Consider the following 18,392-nt stretch of genomic DNA (forward strand, 5'->3'; position numbering starts at 1 on the left):
CCTCCCGAGATCTGACCTGGTCCCCCAGATCCACAGCTGTAGATGAAGGGCAGTGAGACCCCCGCTTGCTGCTGACAGCGGCTCCCCCCCTCCCCCCCACAGCTGAGCCCCTCTCTGCCCAGGCCTGGGCGGGGAAGTGCTGGCCCCGGAGTCCCTCATCTCCCTGGACCCAGCTCGGCTCCTGGGAGCCCCCGCCCGCCTCCTCCTGCCCCAGAAAACACAAAGGCCCTCAGCCCCTCCCCACCACGCCTTCCTCCTCAGCCTCCGCTCAGCGGTCACCCTTCCACCTCCCTGGGGGGGACGGAGGGGACTGTCCGTTGAGGTTGTTCCCTGGAGGCAACCGCATCTGTGTCCCTCATAGCTGCCCAGGCAGCCTGGGCACCCAGGGGTCAGGTAGCAGCTGACACTACTAGAATCCCCACCTCTGCCCTAAGAGCACTGTGCCAGCCCCTCCCCCGAACACCGCCACCCGCAGGCGGGGAGCTGCCCGGCCCACTTGCCTGCATTAGGACAAGGAAAAGTCACCCTTGACTGTCCTGTCAGCCTCTAGGGGGAGGGGAGGACGGAGCCAACGTGAGATGCCGTCCATACAACACTGACTGTGGCCCCCCAGGGTCCTGACGTGGAGCGGGTGCCTCTGACCCCAGGACAAAAGAACATCAGCACTCGGGGGGCTGGGGGTTGTCTAATACCATCAGCACATTTAAAAGGTATTTTTCACAGTGTAAAATCATACTCATAAAAATTAAAGCACCACTTCCGGGTGTATCCCAAAAGAATTGAAAGCAGGGCTTCGAAGAGATATTTGCACACCTGTGCTCACAGCAGCCAAGAGGTAGAGGCAACCCAAGTGTCCATCGATGGATGAAGGGATACACATGGTCCATCCACACGGTGAGATATTATTCAGCCTTAAAAAGGAAGGAAATCTGACTCAGGCAACACAGGATGAATCTTGCGGACAAGATGTTCAGTGAAATAAGCCAGACGCAGGACAAGTCCTGCATGATTCAATCACAGGAGGTCCCTGGGGGAGTCACATCCATAGAGACAGAAAGCAGATGGTGGGGATCAGGGGCTGGGGGAGGAGAGGGGAGTGAGTGTTTAATGGGAACCGAGTGTCCGTTTGGGAAGATGGAAAGTTCTGGAGTGGATGGTAGTGAAGTTTGCACAAGAATGTGAATGTGCTTAGTGCCTCTGAACTGTACACTTAGACATGGTTAAGATGGTACATTTTGTTACATGTATTTTAACACAATTTTTTAATGGGAAAAAAAGTGAAGCAAAAGTTGCCACTCTCACCTTGAGAAAGTACCTGTAAATAATCTGGTGTCTGTGTTTGCAGATCTTGAAAGCAGGCTTTTCACAGTACACTCTTCTGAGCCTCTGTTGGTGGCGGCCCAGCCCCTCCTCCCTCCAAGGGACCACTTCCTGTCCCTTTTCCTGGCTCATATAAATACAAAGAGATCAGACACATCTCCAGGAACATTCATTAAAGTCATGGCTTGGAGGGGAGCCGACCCACAGGGGGGCCAGGCCAGCGCCCCTGGAATACTGGTGGAGCTTAGCCTTCCCAGGGCTGGCGGGATTCCACCTGTAAGAGCACACGTGCCTGGCACCCACTTCTGGGGCTGGAAACCCAGAGGTGCTGGGGAACCACCCTGCCTGGAGCTCCCACTTGGCAAACACCAGCCGGGAGCGTCCACTCACTCGCACCTGGAGTCTCTGCGCAATGTGCAGGCAAATAGCCACCCGTGACCTGGGCACACCTGCTGTGAATCACTGCCCCCCAGGCCCGGCTGGGGGGGCCTCGAGCCTCCAGCACTGATGGAGCCTGGACTCCACCGCCCCACCTCCCTGGGCCAGGCCCCTGGGAATGGTGGAGGGACCAAGGCCCCAACAGGCTTGGCCCAGAGGGGGACAGGGACAGCGGTGTCTCCACCCAGAGGGGCCGGGGACGTGAGCGCCAGGGGCCCAGGCAGCCAGGCAGTGATCTGGAGAGAAATGCTCACCAGCGCATCACACTCGTGCCTGCACTACCCCAGATCTGTAAAGATAAGACCAAAAGGATGCCGAAGGAAATCACTGCAGTGACTGCTCTGGTGTGGACGGTGGGGCTATGGGCGGGTGTTCCTTCTGAAAACAAGTGCACAAACAATAGAGCTGAAACACTGTAGCTGGAACTGAAACATTGTCTCAGTAGCTGTCAAAGCAGTCACACACACCCCAACGAAACAGGCAGGAACACGAATGCAAATACACACGCACACAGGCACACACAGAGGGCAGGGGAGGCAGTGAGCACCACGCCTCAGTGACGCGGTCCCCACAGCCCAGGCCGCCTCTCTCCCCTCATCTGCTCTGCAGAGCTGGGGTGTGCAGAGGGACCCCCAACATCCTCCCTGGACAGACCCTGGAGAGCTCTCGGGAGCCCCAAGGGCAACACAAGCCCTTCCCAAGCCCGGCACAACCAGGCTCCACTCCCAAGGCTGGACACCCCCTCCGAGCCCTGGGCTGGAGGCTGAGGCAGCACAGATTCTGGGACCCCCAGGGGCTGGGCCAGGAGCTCGGGCCAGGCTGGAAGCGCAGCCCCCGTGGCCAGGGGTTTGGCAGTCGCCCGGGACCACACGCCACTGAGCTGCGGAGTTCCAGCGCGCAGACTGGGAGCCACTTAGCGCCTCCGCCCCCTCACCCACGGGCCACAGTCCCTTGGGAAGTCGTCCCCAGTCCGCTCCCCGCTGGGCGACCTCACTCCCTGCTCAGGCCCCTCTCCTCTTCCACGTCCCGCATCCCTCTGTCCCAGGACCCCTCTCTCCATCCATGACCCCTCAGCCCTGCCCCTGGCTTTCCTGTGGGATGACAAGTGACCCCCAATGAAGGAGCGGAAGGGCCCCCTCGGGGAAGGAGGCGTCCCAGCTAGAAACTGGATCCAGTGGACATTCCTGGGCTGCAGGCAGCCTGGGCCAGACCCCAGCGCCCTCTCCCCCAGAAAGCTAAAAATCCCACATCCTAAGAAACCCTTCAGTCCCCGGGGACCAGAACAGCTGGTCACCCTCGCCCTGCCAGCAGGACTCCCACGGACCACTCGGAAAGCCATGGGGCGGGAGCAGGTGGGGGCTGGGGGTCTTGGGGGGTAGGCGGGTACAGGAAGAGCCCTCTGCCCTGCACATGGCCGGGCCAGGACTGACCTGGAGCAGTCACTGGTCACGGCTGGCTGTGTCCGGCCAGCTGACCCACAGATCCTGCTCTGGGAGTGTCCCCGTCAGTGACCCCAGCGTGGGGCATTCTGCTGGGAGCAAGGTGGGGTCCAGGGCCACCAAGCTGAGCTTCTTCCCACATGTGCTATGACACTTGGCGCCCCTCTGCTGCAGCGCAGCGAGACTTTGCCTATTTCTTTTTTTGTTTTCTCAATGAATCTTTTTAGTCTCTTATTTAAACTTTTAGTCTTTGGTTTGAAATCATTGTGAATGTCAAAATAGAGCAATCACATGTAAACACTTGCATCTGTTAATAATTTATCAGATCACAAAGTTTGCAGAAAGATCAAATGTTCAAAAATCGATTAATCATTTAAAGGTTCAATTATTTAACTATTTGGATGAAAAAAAAATAGTTGTACCCATAAGATATGACTCCCTAAACTAATTCCATCACGGGTATTTAATATTTGAATATTTAAGATAACATTATTTTGGTAACTAGAAAAATATAGGTGAATCTGTCTATAATTCCCAAATAGAGAAAAATGTAAGAAGCATAAAAGCAGTAGAAGAAACTTAAAAGAAAAAATTTAGGAAATTTACAATCATACATTTCAAGGCACCACCATCCATAATAGTCAACAAATGGAAACAACCCAATGTCCACGTACAGTAAAATAAACAAGTAAATAGTGACATTTCAAATGCCCATGTTTTCCAAGTTGGTTTGTTTTTCTTTTCTTATTGATTTGCAAGAGTACTTTATACATACTTGATACAAGTTCTTTGTCAGAAGCTCGTACTGTGAGTACCTTTTTTAAGTGTGTTTTGATGAAGTTCTTATTTTTGATGGAACACAATTATCCCTTTTTTTCTTTCTTAGTTGATGTTTTCGTGTTCTAAGTAATCTTCATCTAACTCACAGTCTGAAGACATGCTCCCATGTTTTCTCCCGGAAGTTTTCTTGTTTCCCATCCCACGTACAGGACCGTGATCCAGCTGGAACCCTGTCTGTGTGTGGTGTGGCCTGGTCAGGTTCATGTCTTTCCATCCGATGTCCAAGGGCCCGAGCACTGCTGTTCATGGTGTGTTCGTCACAAGCCAAGTAGCCACATGTGTGGGTCTCTTCCTGGGTTTCCCATTCTGCCCAGCTGATGGAAGGGGGAGGGGAGGGGAGGGGGGAGGGGAGGGGGGAGGGGAGGGGGGAGGGGAGGGGGGAGGGGAGGGGGAGGGGGAGGATGGGAGAGAGGGAGGAGGGGAAAGGGAAGGAGAGAAGGAGGGGAGAGGGGCTGGGGGCTAACCACACCGTTAACTCACCAATTACACTGTTTCGCTTTGCTTGAATTTTTACTGGACCATGGCTAACATTTCATAAACAAGTAACATTTATTATCTATGGAATGAGTTGCAGTTTCCCCTGGAGACTAATATAGATTAATTTTTGTGACTATCTTCTGGACTCTAAAAATGAATGAATATCATCTGTATTAGGGAATAAAGTTAGAAATGTATGAATAAATAAATCTTATGAATCACATAATTCAGATCTTGCCTCTATGTCTGTCTAGCCGTCCATCTTGCACCTGTCATGGGGTGGGAGACTACAACCACCTCTTCGCAATTCCTCTGTGCTCTTTTTGACATCAACTCTCTGTATATTTTTCATGTTTTATTAAGGTGTAATTTATACACAGTAAAATTCTCTCTTGTTGGTGCAGAATTCTGGGAGTTCTGATGAATGCATACTGTTGTGTCTAACAACCACCACCCAGGCATGGGTGACTGGACCCTACGGTAAGAGTACATCTAACTTATAATAAACTGCTGGACCATATTCCAGCGCAGCTGTGCCGTCCTGATTCTGCCAGCCGTGTGGTAGCCTGGCCACTCTGTACCCTCTCCATTCTGACAGATTCATAGTGAGTCTCCTTGTAGCTTTAATTTGAATTTCTCTAACAGCTTTTGATGTTGAGGATGTATTATGTCCTTCTTTGCCTTTCATCCGTGTGTCTTCTTTGCTGAGGTGACCGTCAACACTTTTGCCAATTTTTAAATGGAATTGTTTGCTTTCTTATTGTTGAGTCTTGAAAAACCTTTGTGTATTCTGAATACAAGTCCTTTATCAGACACGTGATTTGTCAACATTTTCTCCCAGTCCATGGCTGATCTTTTCACTTTTCAGAGGGTCTTTCAAAGAGCAAAAGTTTTTAATTGTGATGAGACCCAATTTATCAATTTCTTCTCTTATGGGTCTTGCTTTTGGTGTCATAGCTAAGAAATTTTGCCTACACCAGTGTCACCAAGATTTTCTCTTGTTTTCCTCTGGAAGTCTTATAATTTCAGGTTCTACATTTAGATCCTCATCCATTTTGAGTTAATTCGTGTGTGAGGTGTGATGTAAGGATTGGGTTCCTTTTCTTTCTTTCATTGTTTTGCATGTGGATGTTCAAGTACTTCAGCACCATTTGCTGAAAAGACAGTTTAACGTATTTTGATGCTATGGGGTTTTTTTCAAGTAAGCTTTTTATTTTGAGATAATTGTAGATTCTCATGAAGCTCTAAGAAATAATCCAGAAAGATTCCAGGTACCCTTTACCCAGCCTCCCCCAATGGTGACATCTTACAAAACAATAGTGGGACATCTCAACCAGGATGTTGGCATTGATACAGCCGAGACACAGAGCATTTCCAGCCCCACCAGGATCCTGCCTCTTGCCTTTGCTCTCACTCTCACCACCTAGTTAACCCCTGACAACCACAAATCTGTTCTCTAGCTCTATAACTTTGTTGTTTCAGGAGTTGTATATAACCTTTGGGGACTGACATTTTTCCACTCAGCATAATTCTCTGGGGATTCACTCAGATTGTTTTGTGTTCACTGCTTTTTACTGCCGAGTGAGATCCCAGGGCGTGGGTGGACCACAGCTTGTTCGTCTATTCACCTGTTGAACGACATCTGGGTTGTGTCCAGGTTTTGGCTGTTACAAATGATGTTGCTGTGAAGATGTGTACAAAGGCTTTGGTGTAAACATCAGTTCTTATTTCTCCAGGATAAATAAATGCCTTCGTGCAATTGCTGCGCTGTACAATAGTTGCATGTTCAGAATTTTAAGAACTCGACAAACTGTTATTATTATTAGAGTGATTGTATTATTTTGCATTCCCATCAGCAATGAATGAGTGAGTCACTTTCTCCACATCCTCACCAACATCTGGTATTCTGGTTTTCTCAGCCATCCTGACAAGTATGTCATGATATCTCATTGTGGTTTTAATTTACATTTCCCTCCAGGCTAATGATGTTGAGCATCTTCTCATGTGCTTATTTGCCTTCTCTATGTCCTCTTCAGAGAAGTGACTCTTCATGTCTTTTTCCCATTTTCTAATTGGATTGTTTGGTTTTCAATGTTGAGTTTTGAGAGTTTGTTATATATTCTAGATACTAATCCTTTGGTGAATATGTGGTCTGCAGATATGTTCTCCCAGTCAGTACCTTCTCTTTTTATCCCACAACAGGGTCTTTCACAAAGCAGACGTTTTTAATTTTGATAAAGTCAAATTTACCTTTTATTTCCTTCTATGGATCATGCTTTTAGTGTCAAGACTAAGAACTCTTTGCCTAATCCTAAATCCTGAAGATTTTCTCCCATTTTTCCTAAAAGTTTTAGAGTTTTGCCTTTTACCTTTTTTTACCTTTAAGTGTGTGATCCATCTTGAGCTAATTTTTGCATAACGTGTTAGGTCCACATTCTTTTTTTTTTTTTTTTTTTTGTCTGTGTATGTCCAATGCCTCCAGCAACTTGTGGAAAAAACAACCCTTCATCCACTGAATTGCTTTGGCACCTTTGGGCATATTTGTGTGGGTCTGTTTCTGGGGTCTCTTTTCTGTCCCACTGATCTATCTCTAGCCCTCTACCTATACCACATAGCTTTGGTTATCCAGCTACATAAGAAGTCCTGGAATCATGCACATTGATGTCTCCCAATTTCTTCTCATTCACAGTTGCTTTGTCTACTCTAGTTCCTTCATGTTTCCATATGAATTTTAGAATAATCTTGTCTATATCTACAAAAATTCTTGCTGGGATTTTGATAGGAATTGTATTGCACTTGTATGTTAATTTGAGGAGAATTGACATTTTTACTATGTCAAGTCCTCCAGTGCGTGAGCATGGTATGTCCTTAAGCGAGTGGGACCCTGTGGGGCCTTCCTGGGACAGATCCTGCCCTGTCCTCCGACTGCCTCTTGTTTATAGAAAACTAGCTTCCTAGGCCTTCCCTGAGTTCCAAAGAATAAATTTAATCAGAGACGTGAGAAAATGAAAAAACAAAGGAAAACAGTCAAACAAGATGAAATAATAATAGTTTAGCCATTAAACAAAGTCAAGGACCTTTAGTTCCTCCTCCAGGGCTACAGATAATATCCTGAGCCATATCCTCTGAGCTGTTTTGCAGATACAGAAACTGGCACTGAATGGAAAAAGCTGACTGCATGGTGACCAGACTGTAGCCATGACATAAGCTGCTCCATCTTGCACAATTCCAAGAACTGGCCTCAAGGAAATGGGAACAAACCGACCCTGGAGTTAAAGATTAACTGTCCTTAAAACCATCAAGATGACGCTGATCAGACCACTGCAGACCAGTTTCAAAATGACTGTCAGAGCTGACTCCGCCGTTTCTGCATTTAGCCCCTCCCTCCGCCTATACAACCCTGAAACCCCCCTTTAAAAGCTCTTGCCCTCTGATCAGCAGCTGGGGAGTTGGTTCTTTGGGACACGAGTCCACATTCTCCCCAGGATTGCTGGCTTCCTCAATAAAGCTACCTTCCTTTTAGCCGATACTTGTCTCTCAGTATTGGATTCTTGAGCTGACAAGCAGCCAAACCTGAGGTCGGTGACACTTCCATCTGTTCAGATCCTCTTTGATTCCTTTCATCAGTGTTTTGCAGTTTTTGGCACACAAGTCCTATATATGCCTTGTTAGACCTACACCTAAGTTTTTCAATTTATTTGAGCCATCGCAAATAGTTTTATATTCTTAATACAATGGTCAGTGACCACGTGGTCATTGGTAAGCTACAGAAATACAGCTCATGGGTGTATGTTTATCTTGTATCCTTGAAGCTTGCCGAATTGGCTTATTCTTAGATTTTTTTAATAGATTATTTGGAATTTTCTGTGTAGACAATTGTGTCATTTGCAGATAGGGACAGCTTCATTTCTTCCAAACTGGATGCTCTTTATTTCCTTTTCTTACCTTACTGCACTGACTAGAACTTCCAGGCCTGTTGGATAAGAGTGGTGAGAGTGGGCACCCTTGCCTGGTTTCCAGCACTCATCTCTCCCTCAAGAAGTTCAATGTTAGCAGTAGAGTTTTTTTGTAGATGGTCTTCAGCCAGCTGAGGAAGTTCCCTCTATTCCTGTTTCTCTGAGAGCTTTTATCATGAATGGATGTTGAACTTTGTCAAGTGCTTTTTCTGCATTAATTGATATGCTCATGTGATTTTTCCTTTTTGGCCTGTTAATATAGTTGATTTCATTAATTTTTGAATATTGAAGCAGCCTGCATCCCTGGAATAGACCCCACTTGGTGAAAATGTATAATTCTCTTTATGTACTGATGAACTCTGTGTGACGTTACTTTGTAAAACATTTTTGTATCTATATTTATGAAAGATGTTAATCTGTAGTTGTTGGTTTTGACTTTTAATTTTTTTGTACTGTCTCTATAATTATGGTGTCTGGGTAATACTAGCTTCATAAAATCAGTTGGGACGTGTCCCCTCCTCTTCTCCTTTCTGGAAGAAATTGCACAGACTTGGTGTTAATTCTTCTTTGAAAGTTTGATAGAATTCTTCACTGAAACCATCTGAGCCTGGATTCTCTTTTTGGAGTTTAAAATTATGAATCTAATTTCCTTAATAGTTATAAGGCTACACAAATTATCTATATTGAGTGAGTTGTGGTAGTTTGTGCTTTTTGAGGAATTGGTTTGTTTCATCTAAGTTGTCAAGTTTCTGTGTGTAGAGTTGTTCCTAGCATTTGCTCATTACCCTTTTGACGACTGTGGGTTCTGTAGTGATATCCCCTGTTTCATTCCTGATATTGGTAACTTGGGTCTTCTCTCTTTTTTCTTTCCAGCCTTTCTAGAGTTCTGTCAATTTTATTGATATTTTTCTTTCTTTCATTTCATTTATTTCATTTGAATGAGTTAAAATTCATTCATTTCTTTCCCATTTTCCTGTTTTCAATTTCGCTGGTTTCTGCTGTTGTCTTTGCTTTTTCCTTCCTTCTGCTTTGAGCCCATTTTTCTCTTCTTTTCCTAGGTTCTTGAGGTGGGAGCTTAGTTTCCTGATATGAGACTTTTCCTCTTTCCTATTATATGCCTTTACTGATATAAAATTTCCCCAGCACTGCTTTAGCTTTGTCCCTCAATTTTTGATTTGTTGAGTTTTCATTTCTATTCAGTTCAGTGTATCTTTGTGTTTCCCTCAAGACTTCCTCACTGGTCCATGGATTATTTAGAAATGTGTTTCTGAGTATTTGGAGATCTTCTTGTTAATTTTCAGTTACTGGTTTCTAATCTGATTCTATTGTTGTCAGAGAACAAACTCTGTGTTGTTTCAGTTATGTTAAATCTGTTGAGATTTGTTTTATGTCCCAGGATATGGTCCTTCTTGGTATATTTTCTGTGGGCACTTGAAAAGTGTGTGTATTCTGCTACTGTTGGGTGGAGTGTTCTGTAAATGTTGATTAGATCCTGTTGGTTGATAGTATTAAGTTCTTCTACATCCTTGTTGATTTTCTGTCTAGTTGTTCTGTCAGTTGTTGAGAGACAGGGGTTGACATCTCCAGCTGTAATTGTAAATTTATGTATTTCCCCTTTCAGTTATATCAGTTTTCAGTTCACATATTTTGCAGCTTTTAGGGTATATCTTATGGTGACAGATTCTCTAACCTTTCCTTCATCTGAGAATAGTTTGTCTTCCCCTTCCGTTCTGGAGGGTATTTCCACTGGGTTAAGCATTCTGGGCTGACAGTCCTTTTCTTTCAACATGTGGAAGATGTCATGCTTTTTTAGCCTTCATGATTTCTAATGAGAAATCGGCTGTCATTCAAATTGGTTTACCCCTAAAGGTAAAGTACTGTTTCTCTCATTGCTTTCATTTTTTAAATTTTCTTGCCTTTAGATTTCAGAAGTTTGACTATGATATGTCTTGGTATGGCTTTCTTTGGGTTTAACCTGTTTAGGATTCACTCAGCTTTTTCAATCTGTGGGTCTTTTGCCAAATTTGGGACGTTTTAAAACATTATTTCTTTGAGTACTTTTTCCAGGTCCCCAGTGGCACAGATGTTAGATATTTTGTTATAATCCCACGGGTTTCTGAGTCTCTGTTCCTTTTTTTTCCCATTTATTTTCTTTTTGTTGATCAGATCGGATAATTTCCATTGTTCTACAATCCAGTACAGTGATTCTTTCCCTCCATTTTGCTGGTGAGCACATCCATTGAGAGGTTTTCCTTTGTTGGTTTGGTTTTTATTTCATTTATTGTAATTTTCAGTTCCAAAGTTTCCATGGGTTCTCCTTTATATTTTCTCTTTCTTTGCGGGCACTTTATATTTTTTATTTGTTTCAATGTGTTCATAAGCGAAACATTTTTTGGCAACTGCTTTAAACTCTTTGCTGGATAATCTAACATCTGTGTCATCAGTGTTGGCCTCTGTTGATTGTCCTTTTTCATTCAGTTCGAGATCTTCCTGCTTGTCATGATGAGCAATATTTTTATTGAAACCTGGACATTTTGGGTATTGTCATGAGATTCTGGACCTTATTTAAGCCTGTTTAGTTGGCTTTCTCTAGCGCAGATTTACCAAGGGAAGGGGAGCACCAGATGGAGGTCTAACCCTCTGTTGACACCCGAGAGACCTTCTCATTACTGCTGGGTGGGGTGGGAGTCCTGGCTCCCCATGGGGCCTCCCTGGCTGGGGGGAGCAGGTGCTCCTCATTAGTGCTCCCCTACACAACCTCCACTGACACTCTGGGGGAAGGTGTTGCCTCTCCCCTCTAACTCTTCCGTAGCATGATTTTTAGATATGTCTCCTATAAACATGTAGCCTGTAAGTATTCTCCTTCCTTTTTAGCCCCACCTCCAGCTTTGTGTTCAGGGGAAGTTGGATGTGCCTTTATTCTCATAGGTAAGAGTGGGCTCTCCAGTCACCCTGTTGGATGCATCCTTGCCTCTTTCTTTGGCCTGCACTTCTCGTGCCATTTGGCTCATGTTTGCTTTGCATTTTTTGCCCTGTGGATACTCACTGAGTAATGTTACCATAGAGACTATCTTTTTCTATTAGCAATATTGAGTCACCACTGTGGATGGCAGAGAAACCACCACCCTTCCATTCTTCCAGGCCTTGTTCTGGAATGTTCACCCTGGATTGTAATAACAATTTCACCCCTGTGTCTGTCCTGCAAGAGTTACTTCTGATCTTTGCACTCAGGGCTATTGCCACAGCACACAGCCACCTGGAGCAGCCCTTAAACCAGACAGCTCCAGGGCTCTCACCAGGCTTCTTAGGTCAAGACTTCCCCGTTCTTGAGCATGCTACTGAGATTGTATCTTGATTGTATGATCTCAAAGGATGTCTTCAAGTCCTTTTAGTTTCCAGGAAAAGTATGTGGGAAATATTCTTTCTAATCCTTAGACTTAACAGTGTTCAGAGGGCCCGTTCCCTCCCACTCCAGGCTGCACAAGCTTCTGAACACCTGTGTCTGACACCTGCTTCTGGACCCCCATCCATTCCCCGCTGACCTCCATCACCTGTTTAGGGGCACTGTCTCTGGCTGTTCTCTGCTCCAGGCAGGCTCACCTCCCCAGGATGAATATTCCCACAGAGTTATGTTCCTTTTGCAATTATACACTGATTAATGAGACTATAGAACCAGAAAATGGTGATCCTGCCAAACATTAATTCCCATGAGAGCAAGGACTTTGTCTGTTTTTGTGACCTTTGTTCAATGAAAAGGAGAGGTTCTCAAATAGCTAAATAAACGAGCAAAACTGACGTCTTACTTCAGCTCAGAAATGTTTTCTTTTATCATATCTTCAATCCAGTTATGTGATTGGCACAGTTGGGTTTAAGTCTATCATATTGCAATTTGTTTTGTGTTTTACCCACCTGTTCTTTGTTCCTCTTTCCTGATTTCTTTTCAGTTAATCAGTTTTTTCTTTTCTTCTAGAGTAAACTTTATTGAGATATAATTCACACACCATAAGATTAATTCATTTCAAGTCAATAGTCAGTGAGTTTTAGCAAATGTTTACAGTCACGGAACCAGCACCACGATCAAGATACATTTCCATAACCTCAAAAAATTACTTCGTGCCCCTTTCCAGTCAACCCCACCCTTATTCCTGACCCAGGCAACCGCTGGTCTGAGTTTTGTCCCTGTACCTTATTCATGTCTGTTCTGGAATGTCATACAGGTGGAATCATAAGGATTAACTCCTTGTGTCTGGATATTTCTGAGATTCACCTGTGCTATGGTGTGTACCCATAGTTCGTTTCTTTTCAGTCTTGTGTGATATCACGTTGCACAGATAAATTACAATTTGTTTATTTCACCCACCTCTTGATGAATATTTTAGTCATTTCCAGTCTTTTATAATTATCAATAACGCTGCCATTAACATTTTTGTGCAAGCCTTTTTGTAGACATACCTTTTTAAAATAGATTTTTAACTTATTGTGTTTTCTTAATGTAGAGCTTTTTTTTTTTTTAGTTTTAGTTTTATTTATTTATTTTCCTTTTTTTTTTTTTTTTTTGGCTGCGTTGGGTCTTAGTTGCGGCACACGGGATCTTTTTGTTATGGCACACAGTCTCTTCCTTGTGGCGCTCAGGCTTCTCTCTAGTTGTGGTGTGCGGGCTTATTTGCCCCACAGCATGTGGGATCTTAGTTCCCAGACCAGGGATCAAACCCACACCCCCTGCATTGGAAGGCAAAGTTTTAACCACTGGACCACCAGGGAAGTCCCTCTAATGGTTACTTTAAAATGTTTCTGGGCTAATTCCATCACATGGGTCTCTGTGAGTGCAATTCTTTGGCTGTCTTCTTCCTCTTGGTGGAGGTCACGTTATCAGGCCCAGTGGCTTTTATTGCACATGGAACCTTGTGCAAGAAACATGGCTGAGAATCTAGGTTCTGTTCTCATCCTTAGGAGAGGGTTCTGTTCCGGGTCAGCAGGGAGTTAAATCATTGGTGGATCACTTGATCTTTAGGAGGATTCTTTTTAGCCATCTTTTGTTTTTTTTTAATAAATTTATTTATTTATTTACTTCTGGCTGCGTTGGGTCTTCATTGCTGAGCACTGGCTTTCTGTAGTTGCGGTGAGCGGGGGCTACTCTTTGTTGCAGTGCACAGGCTTCTCATTGTGGTGGCTTCTCTTGTTGCAGAGCATGGGCTCTAGGCGCACAGGCTTCAGTAGTTGTGGCACACGGGCTCAGTAGTTGTAGCTCGCGGGCTCTAGAGCGCAGGCTCTGTAGTTGTGGCGCACGGGCTCAGTTGCTCCACGGCATGTGGGATCTTCCCGGACCAGCGCTCGAACCCGTGTCCCGTGCATTGGCAGGCAGATTCTTAACCACTCCGCCACCAGGGAAGTCCCATTTTTAGCCATCTTTAATCGTCCGTCTTTCCCTTCTTGTTTCAGAGTCAATGGTTTCTTGAATTAATAGATACTTTCTAAAATATACTTTATTTCCCTGTCGTAATTCTTTTTCTTACAAAACTATGTGTCTCTCCTGTCTCTCAGCAGAAATGTTTCTTTCATACTAGCTAATGACTCTTTCCAAGGGCCCCACTTCAGTTGGTTTTATTTGTTTGTCGTTTGCTTGCTATGAAGTGGCTTCTGGTACTTTCCTGTTGAGGGGACCGCAGGTTCTACTGGTCCCTGGGCTCACCAGTTGGTTAGTGTATCAGTCAGTTACTTAAGAGTGTGAGGCTTAAACTAGCCAAGCTTTACTCGGGACCCACGTGGCACGTCTGTTGTGGGTTCACTGTCCTCGCTGCAGGACCCAGGCTGATGGAGCATTGCCATGTGCTGTGGCAGAGGGCAAAGCCTGGTCCAACAGTTTTGCTAAAGATGTTCCTTTTTCCGTACCTTTATTGCCCAGAGCGGTAAAGTCATCCTGAATAAGTGGAGATCTGTGCATGAATGAGAAGGCTGGGGTGCCGGGGAGGAAGTGGCCCTCGAAGGGTTAAATCCTGAGGGGGCTGAGGTGGGGGCTGAGGTGGGACCCGATGGGGTAAGAATGTGGGTGATAATGACGCGGGGTCTCCAGAAAGTCTGGAGACACGTAGCCAGCACGGTCGAGATGCAAGGGAAACGAGGCTCCGTGGAAAAGGCAGACCCGGCCCGGAGGGCCGCGGAGAATTTCCGACGGTGCGTGCGCAGCTGGGCAAGGAAAGCATGGAAGGTGTCCCTTGAGCAGCGCCGAGCAGATACCGGCACGGTGAGCACCGGCTGGGCTGGGATGCGGAGGGGAAGTGAGGGCGTGCGAGGAGGAGAGATCAGAAGCTGGTGTGGTGCACGCCGGTTCCCCTGCCAGAGGGTCTGAATTGCCTGTGGCAGAGGCTGGGCACCACTGGAGCACAGCGAATGGCAGCCAGGCGCCTGGGGTGGCTGCATCACCTCACAAGCCCTTAGCAGGCCCCGCAGACGGCTCCCCCATCGTGGCCCCACGGGAGGAGCTCTGAGGCTAGTGGGGGGTGGGAAGAGACAGGAGGGGGGCCACATCCTGCTGGCTTCCTGGAGGAGGTGACCGCGAGAGAAGGAAGGGCCAAGCAGGGGCAGGAGGAGGGCGGCAGGGTGGGACCACGGCCTCGGCTCTCCCTCCTCTGGCCCCTCGGTGGGTTCCAGGCTCCCACAGCCTCTGTGTCTCTGCCCTCCCCTGTGGGCGGGCGGTCTAGACTGCAGGCTCCTCGACAACCCCCTCCCAGAGTGATACAGGGCTGCGGCAGTCTCCCGGGACGCACACGCAGCTGCGGGGCTCGGCTGGAGGACCTGGCCTGGGAGCTCGTCCTCAGAGCCTGTTGCCCATCTGTGGACGAGGGGTGGGTGGGGTGAGGATGGACAGGAGACGTGGAAGGGCTTCGTGGAGGGTGCGTCCAGCAAGGCTTGGTTGCAGGGCGAGACTTCACTAGATGGACTTGGGGCTGGGGGCGGGCAGGGGTCCCGGGGGCAGATCCAGAACAGGACTTTCAGGGAGTGAAGAAGTGGGAGATGGGGCTCAGCCTGGCCGGGGTGGGCAGACGAGGAGGGCCCCAACGGCTACGGGTCTGCGCCCACACCATCCTCCTCTGCCCTCCTCTTCCGCAACCTCCCCCCAGGGCTCGGCCCCTCCCCCAGGCCCCCCAAGCCACCCTGGCTCCCCCCTCCCTCTCCATGGCCCTTCTCCTCACGTCCAGCCAGGAATGACAGGAATGCTGGGTGCCAACACCCTGCCGCTTGCGAGCAGGGCCCACCTCAGCAGCACCAGCTGTCCGGCCACTGGCCTGGCTCTACCCAGGTCCCCGTGTCTGCGTTTCTTTCCCCAGTTTCCTCACTGGGTTTATTATATTTTCCCAGCTCGGTAGGGATGAGGTGAACTTCAAACCACCAGCCAGTGACCTCAGGCCAGGCAGCCAAATTCCCGAGCTTGTTTCCTCATTTGCTGGTGGTGGTCCCCTCTTGAGAAGCCATCCAGATGGCATGTGGGTGCTCTTGGTCCCCCCAGGTGCCCCCAACACCACTGCAGGCACTGCCCCGCTGATGCCCGAGGCCCCTCCCCCTGGGTGCCCTGAGCAGGCCGGGCCCCCCCAAACCCCAGCATCCCCCTCCTGGTGTCTGTCGGCGCCCCCGACACAGAAGCTCAGGAGACGCATGAGTGGAGGTTCTGCGAGGACGATCAGGGAAGGGCAGGCCCGTTGGAGACCAGGCCGGAACACCAAGCAGCGGGGTCCCTGCCGTCCTCCACACCCTGGCCCTCCCGGGTCCGTGGCAGCCAGGAGCCAAGTGGAGCGGACCCCGGCCCAGGCTCCCGGCCCCCGCCACCCGCCAGCCATGGGGTGGGGTGGGGAACTCCCTCCTCACCTGGGCCTGTCCAGCTCCACCTGAGACAACATCCCCGCGTGATAAGGCTGACCTCACTGATCTCGCGCACTGGCGCCCGCAGCGCTAATCTGCTTACCCGGGGGCGCCAGGCCACACCCAAGAGGAGCCCCCTGGGCCTGATGGGGAAGGGGGAGGGGCTCTCTCCGCTGCCCCAGCTTGGCTATCCTGTCCAGCAAAGGCCAGAGCCGAGGGTCCAGCATGTTCCCCTCCCCCCTTCCCTGCGCCCCACACCTGCGGCCATGTCCACCTGCAGGGCAGCTGGGCCAGGAGGTGACCGCCGTCCATGGTGGTGGCCAGAACCCGGGCCAGGGAGTGCCTGTGTGGGAGGGAAGGCTCGGGACGTCCTACCCCCTCCTGTATGGCTGGACGGTGCCCGCACAGCCCGGGCTTGTGCCCGTCCCCACTGGGCAGCTCTGGGCGGGGCGTGCTCATGGGTGACTTGGCCTCAGGCCCCGGCTGCACACAGAGCATCGGGGCAGGTGCTCCTGAGGCACCCCCACCCCGGGGCCAGGTCCGGCTGGCATGGGCACTGGGCACCCAGAGGCAGAGAAGTGAGGGCTGCCTGCCACGTGGAGGGGGCTGGGAGACTGAGGGCCAGCCCCTCTCGCGGGGACCAGCAGGATGGTGGGCCGGAAGTGGTTTGAAAGGGCAGCTGGAAGGGTCCTGGGGGCAGCTGTCGAGGGGGCAGCAGGGCCGCACTTGAGGGCTACGTGCTAGTGGATAGAGGTCTTGAGAAGCCAGACCCCCGTGGCTGCAGTAGGCTTGCGAGGTGCCACCTGGGCCCCTCAAGGACCACGCCCTCTCCCCCTGCCCCTGGCCACTAGGAGTGCTGGCTGCAAGGACTCGGCCATCCGTCCCCGGGAACTGCCCCCCCGGAGACCCTCCCAGCCCAAGGCTGGAACACCCCCACCCCGGGCACAGATGGCCAACAGAGGTGCTCCGAGCGCAGCCGAGGTTCCCCCAGATAGGATGCAGGGCTGGGGGTGCCAGCGGTCAGCCCCACTCAGGGCTGCCCGGGGGGGCAGACTCTGTCCTACATCGTGAGGACGCCGATCGCCACCCCTGGGGGCTACTTCGAGGCTGAAGCGGGGAGGGCGTGCAGATGAGCCTGTTTCCTTCATTCAGGATTTCGGCCAAGGGCCTGCTCTGGGCCCGGCGTGTTCCCGCACCAGGGACACAGCACAGAGCAAAGCAGACCTCGCCCTCGTGGCTCTGACGCTGGGGGCAGGGGACAGCCCACAAACCGGTGAGTGCCCAGGACAGTGTCGGCTGGTGACAAACTCTATGAAGAATTTGGACCGGGGTGGTGTGGGGCAGGTCGGCGATTTCAGAAGCACAGTCACAGGGCCTCTGGGAGGGGACATATGCTTGGAGGTCAGGGGCCAGGCATGAGCATGGGTCCCCACAGACGCCCCTCCCCCAGCACAGCTGACGGTGGGGGGGCGGAGGTGGCGCCAGGTGAGCACGCGGGCCGGGCGGGAAGGTGGGCCGTGCACAGAGCCTTTGCTGCCCTGCGGGGCCTGAGACACCTGGCCGGGAGGGCTTAGACAGGCAGAGCCACCAGGCGTGGACAGTGTCCTTCCCGGATGGCCAGGAAGTCCCAGGGACGCTCAGCCCCTGGGTGTGGTCTGGGGGACCGAGGGGGGGCTGGAGAACGGGCATCTGAGGGTCTCCGGGGACCGTGCTTCTTTCCTCTCCAGAGCAGGGCCTGCTGGCTCCCAGAGGCTGTGGGTACGCCCGTCGGGGATCTGCTCTGCAGATGCAGAAGTGAAGGGGGGCCGGGGCTGAGCGGGGGACATGGCTCCGTCTCCAGTGCTTGAGGGACCTTAGTGACCTGTCACAGCTCAACGGCCCAGGGTCTCTGTCCCAAAGGGGCGGGACCTGGGGACTTTGCAGAAAGTGCCCAGCGGCCCAGGGGAGCTGTGACAGTGACCTGGCGGGGTCAGGCCTTGGGGCAGCGGGGGCCTCTCTTCACACCAGGCTGTGTGGGATGTTCTCCTGGAGGGTGGATCCTCCTGAGTCAGACCCAGCTCAGGGCCCG

The sequence above is a fragment of the Eschrichtius robustus genome, chromosome 11, assembly GCF_028021215.1.
Source record: "Eschrichtius robustus isolate mEscRob2 chromosome 11, mEscRob2.pri, whole genome shotgun sequence".
NCBI classification, from domain to species: Eukaryota; Metazoa; Chordata; class Mammalia; order Artiodactyla; family Eschrichtiidae; genus Eschrichtius; species Eschrichtius robustus.